This window comes from Rhincodon typus, chromosome 26 (genome assembly GCF_021869965.1).
Source record: "Rhincodon typus isolate 14 chromosome 26, sRhiTyp1.1, whole genome shotgun sequence".
Lineage (NCBI taxonomy): Eukaryota > Metazoa > Chordata > Chondrichthyes > Orectolobiformes > Rhincodontidae > Rhincodon > Rhincodon typus.
Genome location: NC_063357.1, coordinates 7,942,214 through 7,958,957, shown reverse-complemented (window position 1 = coordinate 7,958,957; position 16,744 = coordinate 7,942,214). Strand labels below are relative to the sequence as shown.

Genomic DNA, 16,744 nt, shown 5'->3' with positions numbered 1-16,744 from the left:
TTAAACCACTAAATTTTCTTCTACTTCCAAAATATATTTTGAAATGACTTATTATGGGTTCCATATGGCAAAATTACAGCCTGCTATAGGGATATGGATCTCTGATTTAAATGGTTCAGAGATACTCAAAATTTGTTAGGTGGAACACAACTTAAAAAATGTAAAGTTTGATACCTGGCAAAATATTTTCAGTTTGACCACCAGAGGGGCTGTTTATGGAGTCCATGTCATTTTTCACACCTGCATTTACCCGAGCCTTAAAATAAAGCACAAGGGTTTTCGTTAAAAACGTGGACAGTACCTGGAATAGGGAGTACTTTTTGCGCAAAAAGATCTCACTTGTGTATATTATTTTGGAAACTGTCAGTTGTTAGAATCACAGAATGATACAGGGAGTTTGGCAGGGTTATCCAATTTGTCCTTATCCATTCCCAATAAAATCCTGTAAATTGTGCCCTTTGAAATATTTGTCCAACTTTCTGTTGAAAGCCTCCGAATCTAGTTCCACGACCCTTTCAGGCAAAACGGTAGAACTACAAAATACAACTGGTCTAACAAGTGTCAAAAACAGTATGCTTTGGTGCTATGCCATCAAACACCCTGGGCTCTCCATGTGACCTGTCGTCAGTTCTGTTAACTTGATTAGCAGCTGATATTTCACATTAGCCGATGTATCAATCTCAATGTACTTTGCAATTACTGGTAAAGAGGTGTTAGCCAGCACAGTCTGGATTTAATCCAAAATGCCACCAGCCAGCAACTAAAGAAATGATGTTGTTGGGACTTCTTGACAATTAGCTCTGAAACGAACATGTTATTTAATCTATTTATTGCTGCATTTTCTTCTGAATGGAAGGAAGTCAAGGACGCATTATAACTCCCCTGCTCTTTTTCAAAATAGCATCCATTGGATCATTAACACCTTCCCGAAGGGCCAGGCAGGGCTTCAATAATAACTCATCCAAATGTCAGCACCTCTGACAATGTCGCACTCCCCTCAGTATTACAATAGGAGTTAAAGCGGCTTTTATGCTGGTGTTCCTGGAGTGCTCTGCAAGCTTTCCATTTAGAGGAAAAAGTAGAGCAAACAGAGGCCAATTGGCATTTTTTTTTTCCACTGGAATTCTGAGAGACAAACACTTGACGAAGGCCAAATGGGGAGGACTTCACTGACAGTGTGGGGGCACGTCAGATTTTTCACTGGGCTGTCGTGCAATGAAAAGGGGATAACAAAGAAAAACAGATTCTTTATTCAGAAGTTATGGAGTATCCAATTCCTTTTTAGGTGCTCATACCTGATCAGATGCTTTCTTCCAGTTCATTTTAAAGATCACTATCTGAAAGAAGATCACTTGCACAATCACAGCGGTGAACATCCCACACCACAGACCTGCAAATACAGTTTGACTTAAAATAAACAAACACAATCCTGTTGACTCCCTTTCTGGATAACTTTCACCCCTTGCCTGATTGAATTATTATGGACATTTGTTCTTTCAAAGCTACAGTATGGTCTTGCATTCTATCACAAATCCAATTCCCTCCAGAAAATGGCTCACGTGCTTCCATAGACATTCCAGAGCCAAAAAGCATTAACCAGAGCATGGGGCACAGTGGTTAGCACTGCTGCCTCGGTCCCAAAGACCTAGGTTCGACCCCACTCTTGGGCAACTGTGTGTGGAGTTTGCACATTCTCCCCATGTCTGTGTGGGTTCCTCCGGGTGCTCTGGTTTCCTGCCACAGTCCAAGGGTGCTCAGGTTAGGTGGATTGGCCGTGCTAATTTGCCCATAGTGTCCAGGGATGTGCAGGCTAGGTGGGTTAGTCATGGGAAATGCTCTTGGGAGGGTCAGTGTGGAGTCAATGGGCTGAATGTCCTGCTTCCACATTGTGGGAATTTAGAATCAAATCCATTGAGATTAGGTTTTTCCTACATATGTTGATATCACAATTTGGTACAGTGAGATTTGAATTGAAGCTCCAGGTTGCTATTCTGGTACCATGGACACTGCAGTAATCACAGTCTTGTCTAAGACTAGGAACAGAGTGATGACAGGATCTTCAATCAAATCAGTGACACATACAGAAATAAAATACTGCAGACACTGAAATCTGAAATTAAAACAGAAGGTGCTGAAAGCACTCAGTGGATTGAGAGAAAAACAGGGTTGAGGTTTCAGGTTGATAATCTCTCAAATTTCAGAATTGAGAGTTTCGGCCATCCACCTGAACATCAAGTCCAGAAACGTATACAGGATCATGACCAGGACTCGACAAACCTATTCACTCAATCCGCTCAATGATGCCTTCAACTGTAGCACCCTCATCTTTGGTCCAGTGGAAATGAACCAAACTAACCCTGACCAAAGGATCCAATTGCTCTATATTTCAATCATGGGAATATGGAGTAAGAGTAGGCCATTCAGCCTTTCCAGCATATTGTCATTCTAAATCGCAGCTTCTACATCAACACCACATTCCCGTACTTTCCCTTGGTGTCATTAACATGAAAATCTGTGTCTTGAAGGGGAGGCAATGACCTGGTGGTATTATTGCTGGGCTGTTAGTCCAGAGACCAGGATAACATTCTGGGGACCAGGGTTCGAATCCCACCACAGCAAATAGTGGAATTTGAATTCAATAAAAATATCTGGAATTAAAGAATCTAATAATGACGATGACCATTGATATTTTGCTGATTGATGGAAAAAACCCACCTGGTTCACTAATGTTCCCCAGGGAGGGCAACTGCTATCCTTATCTGGTCTGGCCTACATGTGACTCCAAACCCACAGCAATGTAGTTGACTCTGAACTGCCCTCTGGGCAATTAGGGATGGACAATAAATGCTGCCTGGCCGGCAATGTCCTTATCCCGTTAATGAATTTAAAAAGTGAATGACAGAGTTCAATTGGCATTTTGGGTAGAGAATTCTAATGACTCATCACAAAATAAACTTCTACTTCCCCAGTCCCAAATGGCCTTTATTTTATTCTGAAACCATTCCTCCTGGTTCCAGACCCCACAGCCTGGGGAAACATAATACCTGCATTTTTAACATCTGGGCATCTATTGCCCATCCTTAATTGCCCAGAGGGCAGTCTGGAGTCACCTGTAGGCCAGACCAGGTAAGGATAGCAGTTGCCCTCCCTGAGGAACATTAGTGAACCAGATGGGTTTTTCCTGACAATCTACTGGTCATTATTAGACTCTTAATTCCAGATTCCACCATCGGCTGTGGTGGGATTCGAACCTGGGTCCCTGGGACATTACTGGGGTTTCGGGATTAACAGTCCAGCAACAATACTACTAGGCCATTGCCTTCCCTAGTATCCACTCTGCCTATCCCTTTATCCAGTCATGAAATCCTGCCAATTTAATCCACAATGAGGAGATACTGGTGTTGGACTGAGGTGGATAAAGTCAGAAGTCGAATGACACCAGGTTATAAACACAGGTTTATTTGAAATTACAAGCTTTCAGAGGTGAAGTCCTGATGAAGGAGCAGTGCTCCTAAAGCTTGTAATTTCAAATAAACTTGTGGGACTATAACCTGGTGTCATGCGACTTCTGATTCTACCAACTTTAAGTTAGGCACTGCAAACTCAACATTTCCAAAAAATGTAGGAAATTTAGTCAGAGTAGAAAACTAGAGGACTTTCAAAAAACAGCATTATAGTATATTCAAAATAAAACCATACCAATGATGCCAAGTTTAGCTGCAAACATCAGTGATATTCCAATGGGATAGCCGACTGCGTAGAACACCACTAGATTGACAATGGCTCCGAGTTTCTGTTTCCCAGATCCTATTACTATTCCAGCGCTCACACACTGTAAGGCAGACAAATGCAATACATTAATGGTATAGTTTTCAAGAGTGCTCATGGTTACAAATTTCAGGTATCTCTACCTGAATTACATAGCTAATCAGGTATAACTTACACCCGTACAAGTGGTTGAATTCATATTAACACAAAGTTAGATAAGCCTTTTGAAATTAATATGCTGAATTCTTGCCCCAATTTTAATATCAAATGCAGACTATGTCATCAATATCACCACAAAAATGTCGATACAACCCAGCCTAGGCAGTGGCCCATTGAGGACAGATCAGGACTTAGCTTACAAGGCTGTGACTTTGGCTCTATTTATTGACAGCCACAAACTAAATCCTTCAAATCTTACACCAAAAGTTGTCCCAGTTACGAGGTCAGCTGGAACAGGACAATGCAAACGTTGGAATATGATATATTTCCCGTTATCTTTACCAAAGATGGTGATCAAGCTAAAAGAGATTGGAATCAGAGACAACCCTCCTGAGGGGGAGCAGTCTTCTCAAACAGGAATGGCTTTCCTGACACACAACATGTAAACTCTGCAAGTAACCCCCTGCCTCTGCAGGATCTAGCACTAATCAGAACCTCATCATACAGTTCAACAATGCATTAGTAATAATCCTGTTGAAATATGGTTCAGAACTGGGAAAAGGAATCAAAGTAATGAACAAGTATACCTGGACAATCTTCTCAGCCCCAGGATGATGAAATAACAGATTAAATTTTTTAAATTGTTTTGCACAGTACAAAAGCCCAAGATCTCAAAAAAAAAATTACATAAAAATGAGCAATCACTGCTACCCTGGTCAGTTGATTGTTCCATTCCTCTGGTGTAGACACTTCATACTCCATGCCTGCCTCTAGCACCAACACAAAAGACACTAGCAAGGAGAAATAAAGCATGGCCACATCACCACGGACCTCAGTTCTAAGGAGACACAAGTACAAACTCAATCAAAATGGCTGGAAGAAGATGCTTGTACCCACAATGACAAAACCTCAAGGCTCATGCTACCAGTTCTTCAGCTTGAACTGAATGAAACAGCAAGAAAGCTTAAAATCAATAAATTTTCATCGGCCTTTTGTTCATCAGGTCAAACGCAAGTAGTCTATTGTTCAAAATGCTGGAAGTATTGTGCAATGTTCATCAAGACAAAGTAAAAGGATGAAAGTAGCCACATTTCAACACTTTCAAAATAAGAAACCTTGAAATAGCTGAGTGCATGACCCATTATAAAAGGGTACAGGCTGGGAAGTTTCAAGATCTCATCTGGTCAGCATAGTGCAAGTTGATTTAAGCCAGGACAGAAGTTGGTGTTAATGTGGCTGTATTTTCAGATACCACACCACAAGCATGTGATATTTTGGTCTGGGTAGTTTGGTGCCACCAATCCTCAACTTGTTGGCAGTATCTCCCCTATGATAATTAAACGGTCCTAGACTTAGAATAGAGACACAGAAGAGGCAACTTGGCTTCATTAACAAAAAGCAGTTTATTGCAGGATAGCAACAAGTGCAATTTACATGAACTTCCTCAGCAGATGTATTTAGAACTCTTGGGATCTGTAGGCACAGTGATGTCATCACCAGACTAGTCACCCAGAGCCCCAGGCTAACATTAGATGGTTCGTGTAGCATAGTGGCAGCATTCCTTCCTCAGGAGTCTGAAGTCACAGCTTCAAGTACCACCTCCTCCAGACACGGGTCATTATGTGTTTGAACAGATTGTGCAAAAATATCTACATCTGCTTCCTTCAGGTACACATTCAGGATTCGACTGTCACTACCCAAAGTATGGGCAACATTATCAGATTGAGCAGAGCTCAATGCAAAATGGATATCAACTCCTTCAGAGCCATTATTCAACAAATGCAACCTGCCTTTATCATATAAACATTTAGACCAGGAAATGGGATGTAAAGAAACCAGTGTCCTAAATTTTTGGTAAATAACACATTTGGAAAGCAACTTGTAGTTTGAAACATCAAAATATACTTACAGTCATTGCATCAAAAAAATGGTGAGTAGCAATTAGAGGATCTAGTTGCGCAACCAATCGAGTAATATCTCTATAGAAAGAAAGATGTGCAGAGATAAGGCATTTATAAATTCTGTGAAATGCTCACAAACATGTTTTTCAGACTGTAAAACTTTTCTTTTACTAACTTGTCAGTGGTAAAGATATAACCCACCACATCCTTAATGGCTGCCAGTACCAGAGAGATCAGCAAAGCACAGCACCCTGTTGGAACAGACCCACAAGAAATAGCTAATTAAAAAGTGGTGCAAAATATTTAATAAAAGTTAATGTTTGAATTTCCTAGAATCTACAATACTTGAGCTGCAGTTTAATAAGGGTAGAATCTTCCAGGATCAAAGAAGGGAAGGACGTAGATGGTTGGTCTTGAAAATTCCCAACCCTTTTCTGTCACCACCCATGTAAGTTCTAAGGGGAACCCATGTACCCAAGTCCCTCAAGTAATCGATTAAAGATCCCGCAAGGGCCTATTCCAACTGGAGCTGCAACTTTCTCAGCTCCAGGGTGGATACCAGCCTAATGGTAAACCGGTGGGGGCTGGTGTCAGATCCCCTGAAACGGGGACACCAAACTTCAATAATTTGTGCACAATTGAGAGCACGGACATAGGGCAGGGGATGGTTGCTGGCAGCCACCTCCATGTCCTCGCCTGCAACCCTCAAACTGTATTGAGAGACTCAACTCACACCCCACTCCACTACCAACACCATTCACTGTCACTCCTCTCCCTGGGAGTCAAGTCATTGGGGGAGGTGGGGTGCCATACTAGGGGTAACCACCATCTCCTCAGTGGCACCGCCTAGTCCTACAGCTGCCAGACTTTGACTGCCAGGATGACGTATCCGGGAGTCCTCAGTCGGGTGGATGGGCGTGAGGGAGGCTTGCTGGGGTCTCAATGGGCTACTATTGACACCAACAACAGGTACATCTTTGTGGTACTATGTCATTATACAGTAGCATGGAGTTACACAGGAGGATGTCACATACAGCATGAAACAGTAATTAAGGAATAGTGAAGATGCTAGACTACCAAAAAAACAAGAAATGAAGCAGTGATTAAGGTTAGTGCACATCAGAATGAATGAACCTCATCCAAGTAGGTAATCGATGGGCAGATGAAGCAGCTGGAACAGACTCGGAACACCAGGTGGCAGCAGCAACTGGACCAGAGAAGGCGAGCATGGTCAACTTACACAGGGATACAGAACAGAAAGCAACTATAGAGATGGGAAGAATAGGGAGCAGTAAAAGGCACTGCCAATAGTGTCTAATGGAGAGAGTAAAGGTTGGTAGCACCAGCTGCATTCAGCATAACCTTGTGAAAATGTACAGGGCCTTGGTGAGACCATACCTGGAGTACTGCATGCAGTTTAGTCTTTAGAAGACGGATTCGTGTCTCTGGAGGAAGTTCAACAAAGATTTGCCAGACTGATTCCTGGGATGGCAGGACTGACATGAAGACAGACTGTATTGATTAGGACTATTGTGTGCTGGAATTTAGAAAAACGAGGGGGTATCTGACAGAAATCTATAAAACTCTAACAGAACCAGACAGGGTAAATGCAGGAAGGATGTTCCTGGGGAGTTGAGAACCAGTGGTCACTGTCTAAGGATAGGGGTAGGCCATTGAGGACTCAGATCAGGAGAAACATCTTCACCGAAAGCGGTAAGGCTGCGGAATTCACTAGCGCAGAAAGTGGTCGAGGCCAAAACATTGAATGTTTAAGGAGTTAGATATAGTTCTTAGGACTAAGGGATCAATGGGTATGGGGTGACGGCAAGAACAGGGACTGAATTGGATGATCAGACATGATCATCCTGAATGGCAGAGCAGGACTGAAGGGTCAAATGATCCACTCCTGCTCCAATTTTCTACATTTCTGTAACATGGAAATGCACGCCAGCGGAGTGAAGTCATGTTGGGGAGGATGGGCACATGCAGGTGGTGCAAAGAATGGGAAGAGACATTGCAAAACACGGTCAACAATACCTGGTATGCACCTAATATAATCCAAGAATACCAGTCAGGGTCACTACGTCACGTCAGCCCAGACCAAGGGCCATTGAAGCAGTTACAAATAGATTTCATGGGGCCCTCCCAGCTACACGGGGAATGACCTACTGTTTTGTCATTGACCAACTGACGTGGTGGATGGAACCTCATCTTACACAAGACTGTTCAAACATGACAAACTCGTATGGTAGATCCCTACATGTGGAATACTATTACAGATAGATTTAGATCCGGGAGCACATTTTACAATATGAGCAATTAAGGAAGCTTCTAAGTTACTCTGAATCAAACAAAAATTTCATGTCTCCTACTGCAGAGTTTGGCTATGGTTGGGCAAGACGAATACGGCATTAAAGAGTGTGCTAAATAGTCAGCCAGGAGGCCAAACAGGGATGGCTAGGTCTATTGCTCAGTGTCCTAATGGATCTCTGGGCAACACTGTAGAGCAACCAGATTAAAGACAAGAAGGGTGATGAGATTGCTGGGAGATAGTGTGACTTATAGCAAGGAAGCAGAATCTGAGAGAGTGGAACAATGAGAGAGATCTGTACAAGGAGCTGAGCAGAACGAGACAAGATGTTTGGAATCAGCAGATTACACATCACATGGAAGCAGAGGCAGGAAAAGAACAGGCTGAAGTACCCAAAGGAGGAGACACTGTCTTGGTAGAGGTTGCACTGAAGATCTAGGATTCGTGCCCAAATAGATTTGACTTTATAAAACGATCATAATTAATGACACGTGCACCTGTATTGACGTGAAAGTGAAGAGGTCATTGGAAGCATTGGTCATAGTTGAAACATGTTAATAACCAGTTTGGTTTTATAGAGTTAACTACAAACCACCTGTGGCATCTGGGACAAACGAACAGAATGCCAGAGAAATTCAGGTCTGACAGCATGTTTTTCTTTTTGTTGCCAGTTGCCTCAACATCGTGTTTACTTCAGACTTCCACAATCTGCAGTATTTTACTTTTATTAGGTGGTGATTAGGACATCATTTGCTTACAACCTGCAGCACGTTATTCAAAATACTGATGGCAGGAAAAAAGGGGAAATGGCTCCTTGGAAAAAGTGGCCTGACATTGTAGTCCCCAACTACTGTCATGGACATAGCCTAGTGCCCTGAGCAAAGACTTTAGCAGCTTTTCTCATGAAAACATCAAACTATGACCCCATCCACCATCACCATAGTATCAATGAGTCATCAAGAGGCTGAGACCTCAAATATCTCATCTGCCTCTGAGACCAGGAGCTGAAAATGGACTGGTGTTGGTGATTTTGAGAGATGGCTCATAATTTACACCATAAGCTGTAAACATTTCCAACATTGGCTTGTCTGAGTGGTATTTAGTTCAGACCTGAGAATTGTACAAATGATAACACAAGTGCCAGGCGGTGATAACAGCCAATGGCTCCACTCCCACTTTTGGAAAAATATTTATCAAAAAGTAGTCTAGTCAGTGGTGGTTGAATCAGTTTCAGTTAGTTTTTGATTAAATTTTCAGCCAGAAGTGTCCTAAGTGAAATGGGACAAAGCTGAAGAATCACAGGTGCACAGAAACTGGATAAGGGATGTGAACGCTAAAAGGTGGTAAAGAATGCAGGGAGCGATTGATACAGAAAAAAGGGAACAGTTAGGCTACAAAATCAAAGATAAAGAAAACCTTGGGTAAACATAAGCAGTGCCTATTGTATGTACTGTGGGAAATGAGTAAACTAACACAAGGACATTGGTCAACATATGGTGCAAGTTGACGAAAGAATTTAATATGCAAGTTGTTGTGTATAAAAACTGGAAACTTGTGACCTTGTAGACGATAGACTTAGACTGGCAAAGCTGACTCTCCTTATGCTGGTTCAAATAAAGAAATACCTATACCTGGAGTTGCCTGTTAGCAAAGTTGAGCAAAAAAGGGCCAGTTTGTCTAGATCCTTCAGGATTTTAAATATACCAAATCTCCTCTCGGATGTTCTCACAAATAACGATTCCAGTGACCTATTACATTTAATCAGTTTTCTTTTAAATTTATTTATTCATAGAATGAAGGCTTTGCTGGCCAGGCCAGCATTTATTGCCCATTCCTAAAAGTCCAGAGGGCAGTTAAAAATCAACCACATTGCTGTGGGTCTAGAGTCACACAGACCAGAACAGGTAAGGATGGCAGATTTCCTTCTCCAAAAGGAGATCAGGTGAACCGGGTGGATTACTGACAAACAACAATTGTTTCATTAGACTATTAATTCCAGATTTTTTTAATTTAATTCAAATTTCACCATTGGCCATGGTGGCATTCATACCCAGGTCCCCAGAACATTACGTGGGTTACTGGATTAACAGTCTAGCTTTAATACTAGGCTATTGCCTGCTCTTCTTGCCTTTGAGATAAATTTTAATATAAAAAGTGACAGACACATGTGGGACATCAGTAAAACCTGATGATTAGAGAAAGGAGCCACATGTGCTGAATGGGCCTACCTCTGGTGGAGCGGGAGGAGGGGAAAGAGGACTGGTCTCTGCAGGCCACAGTTAGGAATGTGACTACAGCTAGCTCTCCTCATGTGTTCCTGGAAAATAGTATGCTAAACAAAAAGCACCTTCCCATGTAGGAGAGGGGCACATCAAGACATTGATTCCTGCAAAAATAAGGAAGCAGGAAATTTGGTGTTTGCTGAAAACTGCACAAGGAATTGAAGCAATGGATTACATTACATTTGAATAGAGGCCATTCAGTCCACCGTACTTGTGTAGGCTCTCCCTATTGCCATAAGCCCTGGAAATTTCTCTGTAGGCATCAAATTCTCTTTGGGACACTGTAGGCAGGTGACGCATCACCATTGTAACAAATTATAGAGTACTCACCAGTACATAGCAGAGCGACTTTGGCACAAGTCTTAGCTTGTGCAGAGTCTCCAGCACCCAACGCATTCCCCACACGAACACTGACAGCCACACTGTACCCTAAGGGGATCTGTAGGGAAAACAGCACCATCATGACCACAACGGCAGCTGACTCTATTTTCCTCACATTATCTCTGTGCGATCTTACTTTTGCACCATCAAAACTTAAGACCTGATGTGTTGCAGAATCATAAATGGAAATCTGTAGAATGGGCATGGCTATGTTGCTAGCATTGACTATTTGGTCTCGGTAGCGAGGGAGGAAGGCAAAATAAAACTGGGCACCAACTGATTGCTTTCAACAAACTTCAGCTAGCAATGGTGTGTTTTGTTTTTGCTGGAGTGCAATGAGTAGAAATTAGAAATAAGAATTATTCTCTTCTGTCCCTCCGTCTGAATTAGGAGACTTGGGTTCAAGTTCCACCTGCTCCACATCCAAACAGCCTGTTGATTATTAAATATCTAGAGCTTAGAATGGTAGTGGTATCAGATTCAAGGTGCTACCAGTCACATTGAATAACCATACAATCTGTCCAATTTGCCACTGCCAATTATAATAAAGTGATGGTCCTGATAAATGGTAAAACAAAAATTCATTCAGCAAAATGTTGATATTTTGTATGAAATATGACACCACAAAACTATGATTTTTCAAAATAGCTAGACAATTCTACACGTTGCATTGAAGTAACAATTTCTAGTTTGAAACAAGTGATTAAGCTAATGGTTTGCAGTCTCAGCAAATACCAATCTTACCATGTATGCTGCTGATAAAACTTGATAAATAATGGCCTGGGCTCCAAGTTCTACTTCACTAATTAATCCTGTAATAAACAAAACAATACAGCAAAATTTAATATTGCAAGAAATATCAAAGGAAGGAAAATATAAAGATTTGAATTCACATGTCAACTTGCATGACTTTAAGGCATCCTAAATACTTTACAGTCAAACACTTTTAACTTGAAGTGCAGTGAAGCGTGGTGAAGTGTAAGGGGGGGGGAGCTCAGTTAATTCTGTTGGCTGGATGGCTTGTTTGCGACAGAGTGATATCAACAGACCAACTGAGGTTAGTGAATAATTCTCCTTATCAACTTCTCCCCTTGCCAAAGGTGTGGCAACCCTCAGGTTAAACCATCACCAGTCGTCTCTTTCTGATGAGAGAGTAGTCCTACAGTCTGGTAAGGTAATAGTGTTACAACATGGAAGATAGACAATTTAAATGAAGAGAGTGACAGGGAGATTAATTGCTTCTTCACTGGTGGCTGTACCTTCAGCTGCCGAACTCCAAGAACTGGAATTTCCTCAAACTTCTGTACCTCTTGCCTCCTTAAAACCTACTTCTTTGACCAAGCATTTGAGCATCTACTCCAATATTGTCTTAGGCAATTCAGTGTCAAATTTGGTGACAAACCTGACTAGTACTCAGTTTGAAAACTCTCTTGATGTCATGCTCTTTCAGGTGCTTTGGCCTTTAAGATCTGGAAATCCCTCCTTTAACTGCTTCACTTCTCTATCCCTCTCACTCTTTCCTACTTTGAGATACTTTTATAAAAATCGAGTTTTTGGTTACCTGTCCTAATGTCTCCTCAGTGTTCAATAATGTTCTAGTGAATTGTCACGTGCACTTCTGAAGATACTTCATAAGTGCAAGTTGTCATAGTTGTATTACATTCCAGCAGTCAATTATTTCACCAAAAGTTTCAAGAGATCCATGTCTAACGTAAAAATATTTTCATGCATTGATTGATGAAAAGGTCAGGAGTTTCAGCAAGATGTTAATTTATTTACCTGTAAGGAAAATTGCAATTTCATAAGTCCACCATTCAATACACAGCATCAGCATGCTTGGAATTGCCAGCTTTATAAAACGGCCCCACTCTTGCAAGCAGTCAATAGACCATCCTAGGCAAAAACAAAAAATAATAGAGTTGACAACATTTAAAGAAATATCAAAAGCAGGAAAGTTTGTGTTTAGGAAAAAGGTAAGGAGGGAGGAGCAGGAAGAGAAAATTCAAGTTATGAATTGCAGATTGAGATTGATCATTATCAGAATAAAAGTTGAATTCAACCAATTAAATCTCAGTTTGAATTTTATATTCCACCAGCTGCTGTGTTGGGTTGCGGGGGTGGGGGGGCAGGGGGAAGCGCGGTGGAGAAGAGATGTGAACCCATGGCCCTGGAGCATTAGGCCAGGCCTCTGGATTACTAGTCCAGTGACACTGCCACTATACTAATGCCCCAGAGACATCCTGGACATGGACCACCTGACTATTCTCTTTCAAAAGAAAAAAGAACAATGCATGGGGTGATACTGGCCTATTTATGATCAGAAGATGAAGGCTTTCACGCCTTTCTTGGACTAGGTTAGAGGATGTTAGCTTTGTTAATGTTTTTTTCTAAATAGACAGTTTGCAACAAGAAGGTGGAGAGGCGTGCTGTTCCTACAGGTATGACAGCTGCTAGCTCTTTCAATCAGACCCGATGAGAACGTGGCTTATGGCTTGCTGCCTGATAGAAGTTGTTGCTTGCCTGTATTGCCCTCCATCTCTACAGGTTTCCACCTGCTAGCTCAATGTAGCAAGTCTCTGGAAGGTGCATGAGTAACTTTCAAATTCTGTTATCTGGTAATAAAAAGTTAATGCAGCATTTTGAGAAGAGCTGAGCCACTGGGTTGAGGGAATGGTCCCAGAGCTCACCTGGTATTTCAGCACGTACTGAAAGCGGAACAGCAATTGACCACAGCAGCTTACTACTATCTCCACATCTCATCTATTATCAGTGATTTTAGATGTCAGGCAGTGCTCGTGCACACAACTGAATGTATTTTTTCCCCCCCACCGCGACACAAAATCAGTGGTATTTTTTCCACCCATTAACCACCACCAGTTAATCACCCATGATCTCCAATCGATTACATGCTAAGCCAGTTAAAGGTACTGCATACTATCAAAAGGTAATGGAGAGGAGCAAATGAGAATGAAGGTGGAAGAGGAGGATTCTTGATAGTGTCTATACAAAATCAATGGAGAAGATAAGATCAATAAGACTTGTAGATAATCTACTCATGTCACTTGCTAACATTCAAAAACTAAATTCAAGTAAGACAAAAGAACTATCTGAAACAAAAAATCAGAAATTGCTGAAGAAACTCAGGTCTGGCAGCATCCACGGGAAGAAAGCAGAATCGACGACTCATTACTGACTGATTTTTTACCTTTCTGTATCAATATCTAAAGTCACTCATTCAGTACAGAACAACTGGCAGACCCAGTGACGCAGCAGAAGTAACAATAAAAGGAGAAATGCAGAAAACCACACAATGAAACTACTTAGTTGAGCAGAACAGAAGCAAGCCGTTCAATCCTACCAATCTGTGCCACTATTTATATTCCACTCAAGCCTGCTCAGAGACAAATAATAATTACCTTTCCAGGTCTCAACGTACAACTTTTTCCATCTGATGTATATGAACAGGAGAATCACTTGACAATACTGAGAGGCAACATTGGCAGCAGCTGAGCCCCTGGAAATAAGTGAAGTTCACGCATTAAATGCAACTTCAAACCTGCCAAATCAAAGACAGCGTAGCAGATCAAAACCAAATATATAAAAGAATCTTGCTTTTAAAATTAAGTGACAACACAGCCCAAAGTGTTTCACATTCAATGAAGCGTAGCTAAACTGTTATAATGTAGGGTAGGACACATTTAGCACCTAACAGAATTCCATTGACAGCAAAGGGGTAAAGATTTGATCATCTAATTTCTAGGTGCCAGCTGAGGGATAAATATCAAGTTATGCAGAAAATTTACAAAACAAAAAAGTTACATACTATTTCAAACTGAATATTACAGAACTTGCAATAACAGTTCAGCTGCCTCCATACAACTTGTCCCAGGCAACATGATTGCGAACCAAGAAGTGCAATAAACTTTTCTTCATAAACCAGGTTCCATCATTAGGCAGGTCATTTCAACTTTCAATGCTCCTGATATTGACCAGTGTACGTTCTTCAGACAGGGCTCATGCAGATCAAAGATTTCCAGACCCTCAGTACAATGACAAAGTCAGTGATCCTTCCCTCATGGTCACTCTAACAGCTAGCTTTAGTGCGTACCTTAAGTTGTAGCCCCAGATGGTGGAGTCAACCAGTCTAACAAAATCGGTCGAGGACAACTTTTGCACGCGAGGACCAGCAGGTTTTAGGCAGACTAAAAGACTGATTTGACGGTCCTCCAGGTGCCATTGCCACTGTGTCCCTTAATGCATTCTATCAGGTCAGTCCTACCAGTACATGGAACAAGAAGAGGCTGCTCAGCTTCTCAAGTATGCTGACCATGCATTTAGGTCATGGCAAGTGGTCTTGATTCCATTGCCCCTTCTGTAAGCTAGAGATTTACCCAACAATCTCAGCTGGTGAAATCATCAAATGAAGGAGAGGCGCAGCGTTGGATAATAATGTAATTAATTTATACAGCCTTTCATATGAACAACCTGGGTAACACTGGGGAGGAGATACATGGGAAATGAAAATGGAAATACAGGGAAAGATCCATCACAAATACATGATTGCGGTTTCATTTTATTTTCTTTTTAAATCAAAAAAAAGAAAAAAAAAAACTTGTGTTACTTACGACACTCCGAGCGTCAGCACATAGAGGAGGATGTAATTTACCACAGCATTGAAGATGTTAGCCACTAAACCAGTGAAAATCTGTGGCAGAATTATTCCCTGGAAAGAAAGAATACAAGTCAGCCCTTGATATTTCTCTCCAGCTTACCAAATGAATAGTGAAATGGGAAAATAAAGGAAGAATAGGCCTTTCAGCCCATCGAGTCTGCTCCACCATTTTATACTATCAAGGCTGATTGAACACTTCAAATGTCTTTTAGCCACATTATCCCCATACCCCCTTACACCACTGGTAATCGGAAATCTATCAACCTCTACTTCAAATATATTCAAAAGAATGAGTTTCCGCAGCTGTATTAGGTACAGCATTTCAAAGATTCACATCCCGAGTAAAAAGACTTTTCCTCTTCTCAGACCTCAGTAGCATTCCCCCCACTTTGAAACCTCAAGATCTCCTCTCATTCTTTGAAACTTTACAGAATACCCAGTTTATCCAGCTGCTCTTCATACAACAGTCTTGCCATCCCAGGAACAAGTTTGCTGAACCTTGGTTGCACTCTCTCAACGGCAATATCATTCTCTCAGGTAAGGAGACCAAACCTGCACACACTGTTTCAGGTGCAGTCTAACCAAGTTCCTCTACAATTGAAGCAAGACTTTACCAACCTTGCAATAAAGCCTAACATTTGACTAGTCTTCCGAATAGACTAACCGCTGCACCTGCATGTTTAGCTTAGTGACTTAGCCACAAGGAACCCATGTCTCTTTGGACAAAGTCCAACCTCTTACCATTTGAGAAATGCTCAGCACTCTGTTCTTCTTACAAAAAGCAAAAACAAAAACAAAAATCAATCGCTCAGGTGTTGTGGCTATTGATGGCTGGGCCAGTATTAATGGTCCATCTGTAGTTGCCCTTAAAAAGATGGTAGCGAGCTGCCTTCTTGAACTACAGCAGTCCGTCTGGTGTAGATAGCACCACAGTACTGTGAAGGAGGGAGTTCCAGGATTGTGACCCAATAATAGTGAAGATACAGCACTACATTTTCATGCCAGGATGGTCAAGGGGCTTTAAGAACTTGAAGGTGGTGGTGTTCCCATGTATCTGCTGCCCTTGTTTGTCCGAGTGGTAGTGGGTCATGAGTTTAGAAGGTGCTGCATAAGGAAGCTTGGTGAATTTCTGCAGGGCACCTTGCAGATAATATTCACTGCTACTACTGTGCAATGATAAAAGGGCTCAACATTTTTGGAGGGAGTGCCAATCAAAGCAGTCAGCTTTGACCTGGATGGTGTCAAACTTCTAGAGTGTCACTGAAATTGC

The 16,744-nt window shown here is 41.7% G+C and overlaps 1 pseudogene; it reads right to left on the bottom strand.

Moving 5' to 3' along the window:
• Positions 1 to 16,744, bottom strand: part of LOC109934762 — a 119,793-nt pseudogene that overhangs the window by 1,779 nt on the left and 101,270 nt on the right.